Genomic DNA, 11,215 nt, shown 5'->3' on the forward strand with positions numbered 1-11,215 from the left:
GGGGGGGCACCCAGGGCCTGCCCCTCCCTACCTCAGGCACCCCTTGAGGCCAAAGATGGGGAGGGGAACCAAGAGGAGGGAGGGAAATGGGGGGAGGGTGGGGTGGGGGGGGAGGGTGGGGGGGAGGGTGGGCGGGGTGGGAGGGGAAAGAAAGAGGCGGGATGCTGCACTTTTCACAATCTTTATTAGAGGTCAAGAAAACAAGAAGTACACCCCCCCTCTGGTTCCCCACCCTCCCACCCACACCCTCCCCCCTCCCCAACCCACCCACCCCTCCCCACCCCCCCTCCCCCCAACCCACCCACCCTCCCAACCCCCCCCACCCCTTTGGCTTCAATCCTGGCCTAGAGGGGGCCTTGGGGGGAGGGGAGGTCCTGGGAGGAAGGGGGAGGTCTTCCCCCCCCCCTCCCAGGACCTCCCCTCCCCCCAAGGCCCCCTCTAGGCCAGGATTGAAGCCAAGGGCATTGGTGGGGGCTGAGGGAGGCTCAGGAGGGGGGGGGCGCAGAGAGAGCAGCTTGCCAATGTCTTTGGCTTGAAGTGGGCAAAATGCCCCCCCCAGAGCCAAGGACCTTGGCAGCTGCCCTCCGCCCTTCCCCGACCTCTCAGCCTCCCCCAGCCCCCCCCAAGACCCTCAACTTCAACCGTGGCGCAAGAGGAGCTGGCAAGAGAGGCCCTGGGATGCCTGAGGCTGCCCCAGTGGGCTTGGACGCCCCAGACCTCCTCGCCAGCCTCCCCTTGTACCAGGGCTGGCCCCTGACCCTTTTTCCACCCCCCTCCAGCCTTCCAGGGCGTGACCCACCATGCACAGAGCTTGCGCCCTCTGTGCAGCCCTTCCTGCAAGTAGGCATGCACAAGTGTATCATTGAAATTAAGTGCCGAGGTCTTGGAGCCAAGAGGCCCCTATTTTGGACACATTGTGCATGTCTGCTTAGAAGGTAGGAACTGCAGACTTACCTCAAGACACACCTGTTTTCTGGCTCACCTGCCCAGTTGCTGGGGAGATTGGGGCTGGGTTGAGATTCTACAACACCTTTTCTCAACTTTGACAAGTTTTAAGTTGGGTAGACTTCCAACCAAGGCTGAAGTCCACCCATCTTTAAGCCTGCCAAGTCTTCAGGACTGAGGTGCACCCATTTGGGGTGGGTGGATGGGTGGGAATGGCTTAAAGAACTTCAATTCCTGTACATTTGGGATTTGCAATCTCACAGCTCAAAGGAACCCAAGTTCTGCACATCCCAAATAAGTGGACCTCAGCCCCAAAACCTCTTAAGTATGGAGAATGACACACCCCAACCCCAACATGGATGATCTTAGTTCCCAGAATTATCCAGCTATGTTGCCAAGCTTTATGGGGGGCCAAAGCTCTATCAGGAGAAATCTGGGTTCCACCCGTTTACCTTCCATCTGTTTGCCCTCCCATCTGTATGGGAAGTTAACTTCATTCCCCATAACTCTACACCCCAAGGTTGCAGAGTTCTGGGAACTGAAGGTTTCCCATTCAATTTTTAGTAGAATCCTGTGGAAGCCCACCTAGAAGACCTGGGACTTCTACCTCCAAGATGATCTTCAATTCCCAGAATTCTCCAGTCTGCGTGCTGGAGAACACCAGAGATTGAATGGCACCCACCTGGTATTGTAGGAACTAGGGTATCCTATGCCCTCTGTGATGGAAGACTCCCAAGTCCCAGAATTCTGAACCCAGAATTCAGAAGAATTGGAGACCCATCGTCTACAGGACATTGACCTGTCTCCTGGATTGGGGGACTGCAAGCTCCAGAATTCCTAACAGAATTAAGTTAGAGGCTCACCACTTACCTTTCATGGGATTTGTCTCCCAGATTGGCAGACTCCCCAAGTCCTAGAATTCAGAACTGGGACGCCCCACCAAGAGACAGCATGGAGCCATCTCCAAGATTAGCGAACTTCAGTTTCCAGAATTCTCCAGTCCATGTGCTGGAGACTGCTGGAGATTAAGTCGCAGGAGCTAAATTAAATTAATTCCAGGAGTTAAAACTCATCCCTTTGAAATTTCCATCTTTCAATGGGCAAGCTTTAACTCCCAAAGTGTTTTAAAAGCTGCCGATTTCTGGGAACTGAAGTCCAGCCTTCCGAGAGCCGTTTGGCTTTCTGAAAGCAAGAGTTTAGTCCTTGACCTACCTGGTGGGTTTACATGACCCTGGAGATCAGGGTATCTCTCCCTTAGCACCATGTGTGGTTTGGGGCGGGTGGGAAGGGGACCTCAATCCTTAAAACTTATCTAGCCTAGGATTGCTAAGATTTCCGGGAGCTAAAACTCATCCCTTTGAAATTTGCATCTTTCAACGGGCAAGCTTTAACTCCCAAAGTGTTTTAAAACTGATTTCTGAGAACTGAAGTCCAGCCTTCCAAGAGCCATTTGGCTTTCTGAAAGCAAGAGTTCAGTTCTTGACCTAGCTGGTGGGTTTACATGACCCTGGAGATCAGAGTCCAGTCCATGTGCTGGAGACAGCTGGAAATTAAGTCGCAGCCATCTGGTGTCCTTGGGAATTGGGGGGGTGGGTGGGTGGGAAGGGGACCTCAATCCTTAAAACTTATCTAGCCTAGGATTGCTAAGATTTCCGGGAGCTAAAACTCATCCCTTTGAAATTTCCATCTTTCAATGGGCAAGCTTTAACTCCCAAAGTGTTTTAAAAGCTGCCGATTTCTGGGAACTGAAGTCCAGCCTTCCAAGAGCCGTTTGGCTTTCCGAAAGCAAGAGTTCAGTTCTTGACATACCTGGTGGGTTTACATGACCCTAGAGATCAGAGTTTCTCCCCCTTAGCAAGATGTGTGGGTTTCAACACTCAAGAGTTCTGGAATTTGAAGTCCACACATCTTCAAGTTAAGGTTAAAAAACCCTGATCCAAGTTCTTCTGACACCTTAACTTTGTCCTACAACCCGAATCTACACAATCCTAATAGCCATTATGCCTTCGCCCTCCCATCCAGTTTAAAAAGCTAGAGCAGCCATGTTTTCAGATTTATGGGGACCAAATGTACCACAAAGGGCTTGCATTTCAAGTGCATCTCCATAAACCACAAAACATGGTTCTTTAGCCAAGCTAAAGACATAAGATTTGCTAACTCCTTATCCTAGAACTGACCTGTCAGGTGACGTCAAAAAACAAGTGTGTGGGTCTCAGTTCCTGGTGGGCACCACAGGTGGGGTGAAAAAGGTCGCAATGCAGTGGGTCACAATGCAGTGAAAGCTGCAGGGCAAAACGTTTCTCCATCGGGATCCAGCCGTTTTGCCCGCTGCAGTTTCAGTGCAAAGAGATCCAGGCGTTTGAAAGAAATTGACAACAGGCTGTTTTTACAAGCCGAGAACCAACGCAAACCTTCCCTTCCCATACAGAAATAAACATTGGGGGGAATTGGGGGGTGTGTGGATTCAAAGCATGCACTGTGCTGTCCCGTCCAGCTCTTCCTGCTGGGTTTGGTCCAAAAAAGAGCCAAGTCTTTATAAAAAATGATCCGTAAAAGTGTTCCGGCTGCAACTGCGGTGGGAAGTTGATCTTCATCTCTGCGTCTCCAGAAGAGGAAGGGGCAGCATTGAAGGCTGGCCTCTTTTTTCTTTTCTGTTTTGAGATGGTTTTAAGAACCCACATTATTCTAAAGAGGCAGTTTTTGCAGCCACCGGGGCAGAGGTTTTTTACGGCTCCCCTGCCGGCTGACAAATTTTCTGGCCTGTGCCTCCAGTGCACAAATTCGGCTTCAGGGCCAGCTGGAACAATGCAGCCCCTTCCCCACCCGTGCCCCCCCTACCCTCCAGTCTGTCCATCCATCGGTCTCCATCGGAAAAATCCAAGTCTTCCACCGGGTCCTCTCCTCCTTGCGCCAGCTGTTGCAACTCTGCCCGAGACAGCGGTTTCCCATCCTCCGTTGAGTCGCAGCCTTCTCGTCTCCTGGAGAAGGAAAGAAAGACTTGGTGTCAATCCAACCTCATTGGGGACAAGGAGGGGGGAAGAAAAGGCAGCTGGGTGCTAATTAATGTCTGGTGCTAATTAATGGATCGTCTGCAGAGCTCAGGAGGGGGCAAGATGGGAATGGTGAGGTGGGCAGAATATAAGGTTTAATAATAAATAGAGCAATAAATAAGCAAAGCACCAGGGTTTTTGTAAAGGAGATGGAGGATCAAGGAGAATAAAATCTTTATTTCCCCCCCACACACACATTTTATTTGATGGGGGGGCACAACCCTGTAAAGAGGGAGGCTTCCAAAACCCAAGTCCTAGAAATAAAGGTGTGTGTGTGGGGGAAGGTCTCCTCTCCATATGAACGATGGCCGTTTTATGACCTGTGGACTTCAACTCCCAGAATTCCTGAGCATGCCAAGGGAAGGGAAAGGAAGGGAAAGACAGAAAGAAAAAAGAAAGCGTGAGAGAAAAATGGGGAGAGAAAAAGGAGGAGAGAGGAAGTGACTTCCAGTTCTCCACCATTTTCAGTGACACTGTGATAAAGTCTAACTGGCATCAGAGAGCTAATTATCAGCAGTCAGGCGATTCCTGATGTTCAGTCATATTGAAAATAAATTAATTACCTCTCATTTTTCAGGCAACACGTGATGGTTCTTCTCTTCATCCGAGTCATCACAATTAAGCAAAGTCTTGTGATTTTCTTCCAGAAACTTGTAAAATTCCAGATCTCCTTCCTTTAGTCGAGAGCGCTTATCTTTATGCTCAGATGCATGACCTTTCTTTATTTTCCTGCACAACAGAGAAGAGTTTAAGGAATTTAAGTTTATATATATCTTCCAGCCAGGAAGTATTTTTTTTTTAAAAAATGCTAATAAACCCTACAGATTTCAAAAGCGCTATATTATGGGTTTTGTTTCCTAGAAAGTAGGAACAGAATTCCTACTAGTAGAGAGAGATTTCATAAATGCATAAAAACCAATTAACGGCCAAAGCCCAACAGACATCCTGGATTGTTTTAGAATTTATAACTTATCTATTTATCAATTATTTCTAACAATTTATTATTAGGAGGCCTTGTCACTTGCTTCTCCTGAATTTTGAATCCCATTTAACTGCCAGAGCCACTGTGGTGACTAAACAAATAAAAATAAATGAAATAACTCAAAAGAGATTCGCACCCAGGACTCTCCAACATCTCCCCAAACTGAATTCACCAAAAGGGCTTCAAAATTCTCAGGTCCACAAATTACAACAACAGGTTTTAAACAGCCTCCATTTTATATTTAAAAAATTCTATTTATTTTTAAGAAATTAAAATTCATTTGCCTCAGAAGCTGCTGCAAAGGTAACCTGCTCCCAACTGGCCGTCAATCAAACTATCCAGGTGTTGCTCATTCCCTAATTGTCCCGCCCAAGTCAGCAGGTTCGGATGAGATAAGTTAGGTTGCTCTTTAAACTTGGCCCTTTTGACTTGTGGACTTCAACTCCCAGAATTCCTCAGCCAGGCTTGGCTGAGGAATTCTGGGAGTTGAAGTCCACAAGCCATGTTTGAAGACACCCCAGCTACATTTGATAACCTGGGTTTGGATTAATTAACGGGCAAAGGAAGCCTGTTCGCTCGCTGCGTTCCAGGCCACGCCGCGGGGCGTCCCCAGAGTCTGCAGCGCATTCGTTCACACGAGCACGCAATACACGCGTTGGGTGGCACCTGGGGGACATGGCACCTGTTCCTCCATGCCGGCACCCAACGAACGCACTGCCAGGCGTTGCAACACAACGCAACGCTTCTTCCCCCCTGGGTTTGCAACAAGAGTCGGGGCAGAATGCGTGTAAACGCAAGGAGGAAACTAACCCAATTCCCCATTCTCACGAGTTTGCGGGGCTGCCCCCCCCGCCCAATCCCGGAAGGGCCCCTACCCACCCCACTTCTTGCAAGGACGCCCCCCTTGGCCCGGGACTCACCTCCTGCCCTTGGCTGGCCGGGCTTGCAAGCGCCGCGGAGCTTTGGGGGGCGGCGGTGGGAGCCATGCTGGCCGAGCTTCCCTCCGCAGCTGCGAGTGCAACGTGAGAACGAGCCCTTCTCTCCCACAATGCAACGGGGTAGCGTGAAAGGGGGAGGGGCCGAGCCGGATTGGCTGTGAGGTTCCCCGCCGTGATTGGAGGCGTTGCTCTCCGGCTGGAGCCCGAGGGTGGGACTAACAGAATAGCGGAGCTGGAAGGGACCTTGCGAGGTCGTCTAGTCCAACCCCCTGGCAAAAGCAGGAAACCTCTCTCATTTCAGACGAGTCCTTGTGCCCGTCCGCTCATCCCGGGGCACGATATGGAATGGATGCACCCGTGGTTATTTTACACATAACAGCCTGAAACGCACTACAAAGACCATCTATGGCACAGGGCATGAAACCGTGCCCTCCTGTGGTTATTTTGGGCACAGTGGATTGAAAGCAACTACAAAGACCATCTATAGCCCAGGGCATAAAAAATGCCCTGTTTGTAGTCCTTTTCAGTCTCCTCTGCCCAAAATAACCAGAGGAATGTACTCTTTGCATGCCCTTTGTTATATATGGTCTTTGTAGTCCCATGCAAGTCGCTACACCCAAAATAACCACAGGAGGGCACTGTTTTCATGCTCTTTGTTATATATCGTCTTTGTAGTCCCTTTCAGTCCACTGTACCCAAAATAACCACAGAAGGGCACTCTTTTCATGCCCTGTGCTATATGGTCTTTGTAGTCATCTTCAGGTCACTATGCCCAAAATAACCAGAGGAGGGCATTGTTTTATGCCCTTTGCTATATATGGTCTTTGTAGTCCCTTTCAGTCCACTGTGCCCAAAATAACCACAGGAGGGCACTCTTTTCATGCCCTGTGCTATATAGATGGTCTTTGTAGTGCGTTTGTGACTGTTATGTGTAAGATAACCACAGGGGTGCATCCTTTTCATACCCTGTGCTTTATATGGTCTTTGTAGTCCCTTTCTGTCCACTGTGCCCAAAATAACCTCGCTATCCCGATCCTAGGTAAAATGCCTACGGCTACGCCTTTTAAATGGCTTTTTGAGGTTATTATGCTTTATTAATAAAACCTTATTAATATTAGGCTACCACTTAATATTAATATTAATAAGCCGCTATTAATAAAGATAGAAAATAATAACCTTAAAATGCCATTAAAAAGGATTATTTCTCTTGGCGGCTGCAATTCCCGCTTTGACCACAGGATGGCGGTTTTCCGTCCCATAGCAATAACATTGGAGCCGTCATAGGCCTCAATGCCGCTATCGCTAAGGGACAGAAAACAGTGCCCTCGTGTGGTCCAGGCCGGTGTAGCAGTCAACAAAAGAAAAACCTTTTAAATGGCGTTTTAAGATTATTATTCTTTATTAATAAAACCTTATTAATATTAGGGCATCTTATCCTGCGCCTGTGTCGCCACCCGCCGCCGTATTAATATTAATAAGGCGCTAATAATAAAGATAGAAAATAATAACCTTAAAATGCGGCGGACGTAATACCCAGCTTGGCCACAGGATGGCAGTTTCCGGTCCCAAAAGGCCGTCGTAGGCCTTTTGCCTAGGATCAGGACACCGAGAAGCGAAACGACAAAGCGCAGACCGTCCGCCGAAGCGTCGCCACTCTACGCTTCTCCGAAAGGGAGGAGTCGCTTCGGTCGGCCTTCTGCGCATGTTCCCCGTCTCGTTCCTCACGTGTAAACTCCGAAAGACCTTCTCGGCCAGGCGGACTTCCTGCCTGTTGATATCGGTGGTCTCCCAGGACGTTTGAACTAGGACCTTTCCATCAAGGCGGACTTCCGGTCATTTCTTTTTCATTATTCCCCTAATTTCCTTTCACAGAGACCTCTCTAAGCACGGCCTTTTCTATGGCCTTAATGTCGCTATATCTGAGTGACGGAAAACAGTGCCCCCCTGTGGTCCAGGCCGTTGTAGCAGCCAACGAAAGAAAAATCATTTAAATGGCGTTTTAAGATTATTATTCTTTATTAATAAAACCTTATTAATATTAGGGCATCTTTTCGGGCGCTTGCGTCGCCACCCGCCGCCCTATTAATATTAATAAGGCGCTAATAATAAATTTAAAGAATAATAACCTTAAAATGCGGCGGCCGCAATACCCGATTTGGCCACAGGATGGCAGGTTTCCCTCCCATAGCATTAACATTGTGGCCGTCATAGGCCTTTTGCAAAGAACTGGGACACCGAGAAGCGAAGCACTAAAGCGCAGAGCGTCCGCTTTCGCAGAGACCTTCTCAATATGGCAAACTTCCTGTCCGTTCAAATTGGCCATCCCCCAGTTTATTTCGAATCGACACTCCTATAATGGCCGACTTCCTGTCCGTCCATTTTAGTCTTCCCTGCCAACTTCCTTTCGCAACGACCTTCTCGCCATGGCGGACTTCCTGTCAGTCAGCTACGCTACGGTGGTCCGCCAGTGCATTCGACGAAGTCCTTCCCAGTATGGCCGTCATCAACTTCCTGTCCATTGGCAGCACGCTTCCCTGCTTTTTCCCGTCCTCTTTTCCGCTCTATGATACCTGGCTGCGCGTCTACCGGCAAGGCCGCAAGAAGGCAAAAGAGAAGCCTGGCAGAGCCGCAGGTAACCCGAGTCATTCCAGAAGAAACCCGGGTTTGTCTATTACCTCGTTAGCGGGGGATCCCCCCGTCCCCCCTCCCGCCACCCTGGCCCTCATTTGGTCCTCTCCCCTCAGCTGACCGCCCGCCCTGCTATTTCTTTAAGGAGATTGCACGTATGTACGTTTGTATTTAATAATAATAACAATAATTGGAAGGGACCATGGAGGTCATCTAGTCCAACCCCCTGCTCAGGCAGGAAACCCGGCCTATACCATTTCAGACAAATAAATGGTTGTCCAGTTTCTTCTTAAAAACTTCCAGTGTTGGAGCATTCACAACTTCTGAAGGCAGGTTGTTCCACAGGTATTTTGTTCTGACTCTCAGGAAATTTCTTCTTAATTCCAGGTTGCTTCTCTCCTTGACTAGTCTCCATCTGTTGCTTCTTGTCCTGCCTTCAGCTTGACTCCCTCTTCTTTGGGGCAGCCCCTGAGATATTGGAAGACAGCTGTGATGTCACCCTTCATCCTTCTCTTCATTAAAGTAAAGGTAATTTTTTTTATTGCACGTTTCTGACTCTAGGGGCCGGTGCTCATCTCCATTTCAAAGCTGAAGAGCCAGCGCTTGTCCGAGGACGTCTCCATGGTCATGTGGCCGGCATGACTAGACGCCAGAGGCGCACAGAACGCTGTTCCCTTCCCACCGTAGCGGTCCCTATTTTTCTACTTGAATTTTTATGTGCTTTCGAATTGCTAGTTTGGCAGAAACTGGGACAAGTAACAGGCACTCACTCTGTTACGCGGCACTCGGGATTCGACCCACCAAACTGCCGACCTTCTGATCGACAAGCTCAGCGTCCTAACCCACTGAGCCACCGCATCCCTCATTAGCCACCGCATCCCTCATTAGGCATACCTAATTCCAGCAACCGTTCTTCGTATGTTTTAGCCTCCAGTCCCCTAATCATCTTTGTTGCTCTTCTCTGCACTCTTTCTAGAGTCTCAACATCTTTTTTACATCGTCGTGACCAAAACTGGATGCAGTATTCCAACTGTGGCCTTACCAAGGCATTGTAAAAAGGTATTAATACTTTACGTGATCTTGATTCTATCCCTCTGTTAATGCAGCCTACCACTGTGTTGGCTTTTTTTGGCAGCTGCCATAGACTGCTGGCTCATATTTAAGTCATTGTCCACTAAGACTCCAAGATCCCTCTCACAGTCACTAGTATTGAGCAAAATAAATCTACAACCTTACTTTTTTCACCATTGAATTTCATTTTGTTAGATACCACCCAATGTTCAGGTCTGTCCAGATCCTCCTGAAGCCTATCTTTTGGAGTATTGGCTATTCCTGCCAGCTTGGTGTTGTCTGCAAATTTGATGAGTTCCCCATCTACCCCCTTATCCAAATCATTGATAAAGATGTTGCGCTGGGCCCAGCAAAGTTTGGGGTGTCATTTAAGTGAGGCAAAATTGGTGAGGAAGAAGCCGCAATAACCCAAACCAACCCAACCCCACCCCCTGTTCAGCATCGGCCTACCTCCGACTAGCACTCGGTCGGGGCAACAGGAGGGTGCATGCGGTGCAGAGATCCCCAAAGCCGCTTCCCCTCGCACAGTGCACCCTGATGCAGGAAAACAATCCAGCTACACACAAAGGGCCAGGAGTTGTGCGTGCAATCTTGTGGGAAAAGGTGGAAGAGAAAATCCAATTGGTTTTGCAGCCCTGGGCTGTTACTGCTGAAGCCCTGCCTTCAGTGTGCATCTGTTCACCCCAACAGTGTGGCTGCCTATCGAGTGCAGGAATGAATCCGAAAAGGAGATAAAGGCATCTGCAGGCTCGGATAAAAAATGCTAAACAAAGTAGCTGTTTTTTGGCAGTTGCCTCTTGGGAAGGAAACTGCAATTTTAACGCATTTAACATAAACCCAAAGAAAACCCTTGAGTTTACAGACATAATATACAGTTGTGATTAATTTGTGAAGGAGTCCAGGATGTTCCTTTACATGCCGTCTTTCTGTCCCAACTCTTCTCCAAGGAACCAAACACCTTGTCCTTTTCTAGCCATACAGGAAGGGAGGCCATCTTTTCTGGCAAGCAGTCTTAGAGTGAGAGAGTGAGTCCCGCGGTTAAAGAAGGAATAGCAGCCACAAAAGGAAGTAAACCATTTTAATATGATTTTAAGATTATTATTCTGTATCTGTTGAAGCTATTGAATGCTATTTAAGGGTCAGAAAACTGTGCCAATCTTTTAAATGGCATTTTAAGATAATTATTCTTCATTGTTGTGGTTAGTTGCGAAGTCGTGTCCGATCCATCGCGACCCTATGGATGACGTTCCTCCAGGCCTTCCTGTTCTCTACCATCTTCTGAAGTCCATTTAGGTTCACACCTGCTGCTTCAGTGATTCCATCCAGCCACCTCATTCTCTGTCGTCCCCTTCTTCTCTTGCCCTCCACCTTCTTCTTCACCCGCAACAAGAGGCTCTTTAGTTCCTCTTCACTTTCTGCCGTTAGAGTGGTATCATCTTCATACCTTAGGTTGTTGATATTTCTCCCGGCAATCTTAATTCCAACATTATTCTTTATTAATAAAACCTTATTAATACTAGGCCCTTTAATTCTGCACCTGTGTCTCAGCAAAATGGCCATCTGTCAACCTTTTAATATTAATAATGCGTTAATATTAACAA

General features: G+C 48.3%; 2 long non-coding RNA genes across 2 annotated transcripts; one reads left to right on the top strand and one right to left on the bottom strand.

Moving 5' to 3' along the window:
* Window positions 1-415: 415 nt before the first annotated feature.
* Window positions 416-6,016, bottom strand: LOC310648151. Its single transcript, XR_014494024.1, has 3 exons — window positions 5,898-6,016; window positions 4,559-4,724; window positions 416-3,923 (listed from the first exon to the last, which is right to left on the bottom strand). It is a non-coding gene; the product is annotated as an uncharacterized lncRNA (long non-coding RNA).
* Window positions 6,017-8,399: 2,383 nt separating this feature from the next.
* LOC310648070 lies at window positions 8,400-9,752 on the top strand. Its single transcript, XR_014494007.1, has 3 exons — window positions 8,400-8,547; window positions 8,931-9,071; window positions 9,520-9,752. It is a non-coding gene; the product is annotated as an uncharacterized lncRNA (long non-coding RNA).
* The last annotated feature ends 1,463 nt before the right edge of the window (window positions 9,753-11,215 follow it).

Source organism: Vipera ursinii (genome assembly GCF_947247035.1).
Source record: "Vipera ursinii genome assembly, chromosome: 17".
In the NCBI taxonomy this organism is placed as follows: Eukaryota; Metazoa; Chordata; class Lepidosauria; order Squamata; family Viperidae; genus Vipera; species Vipera ursinii.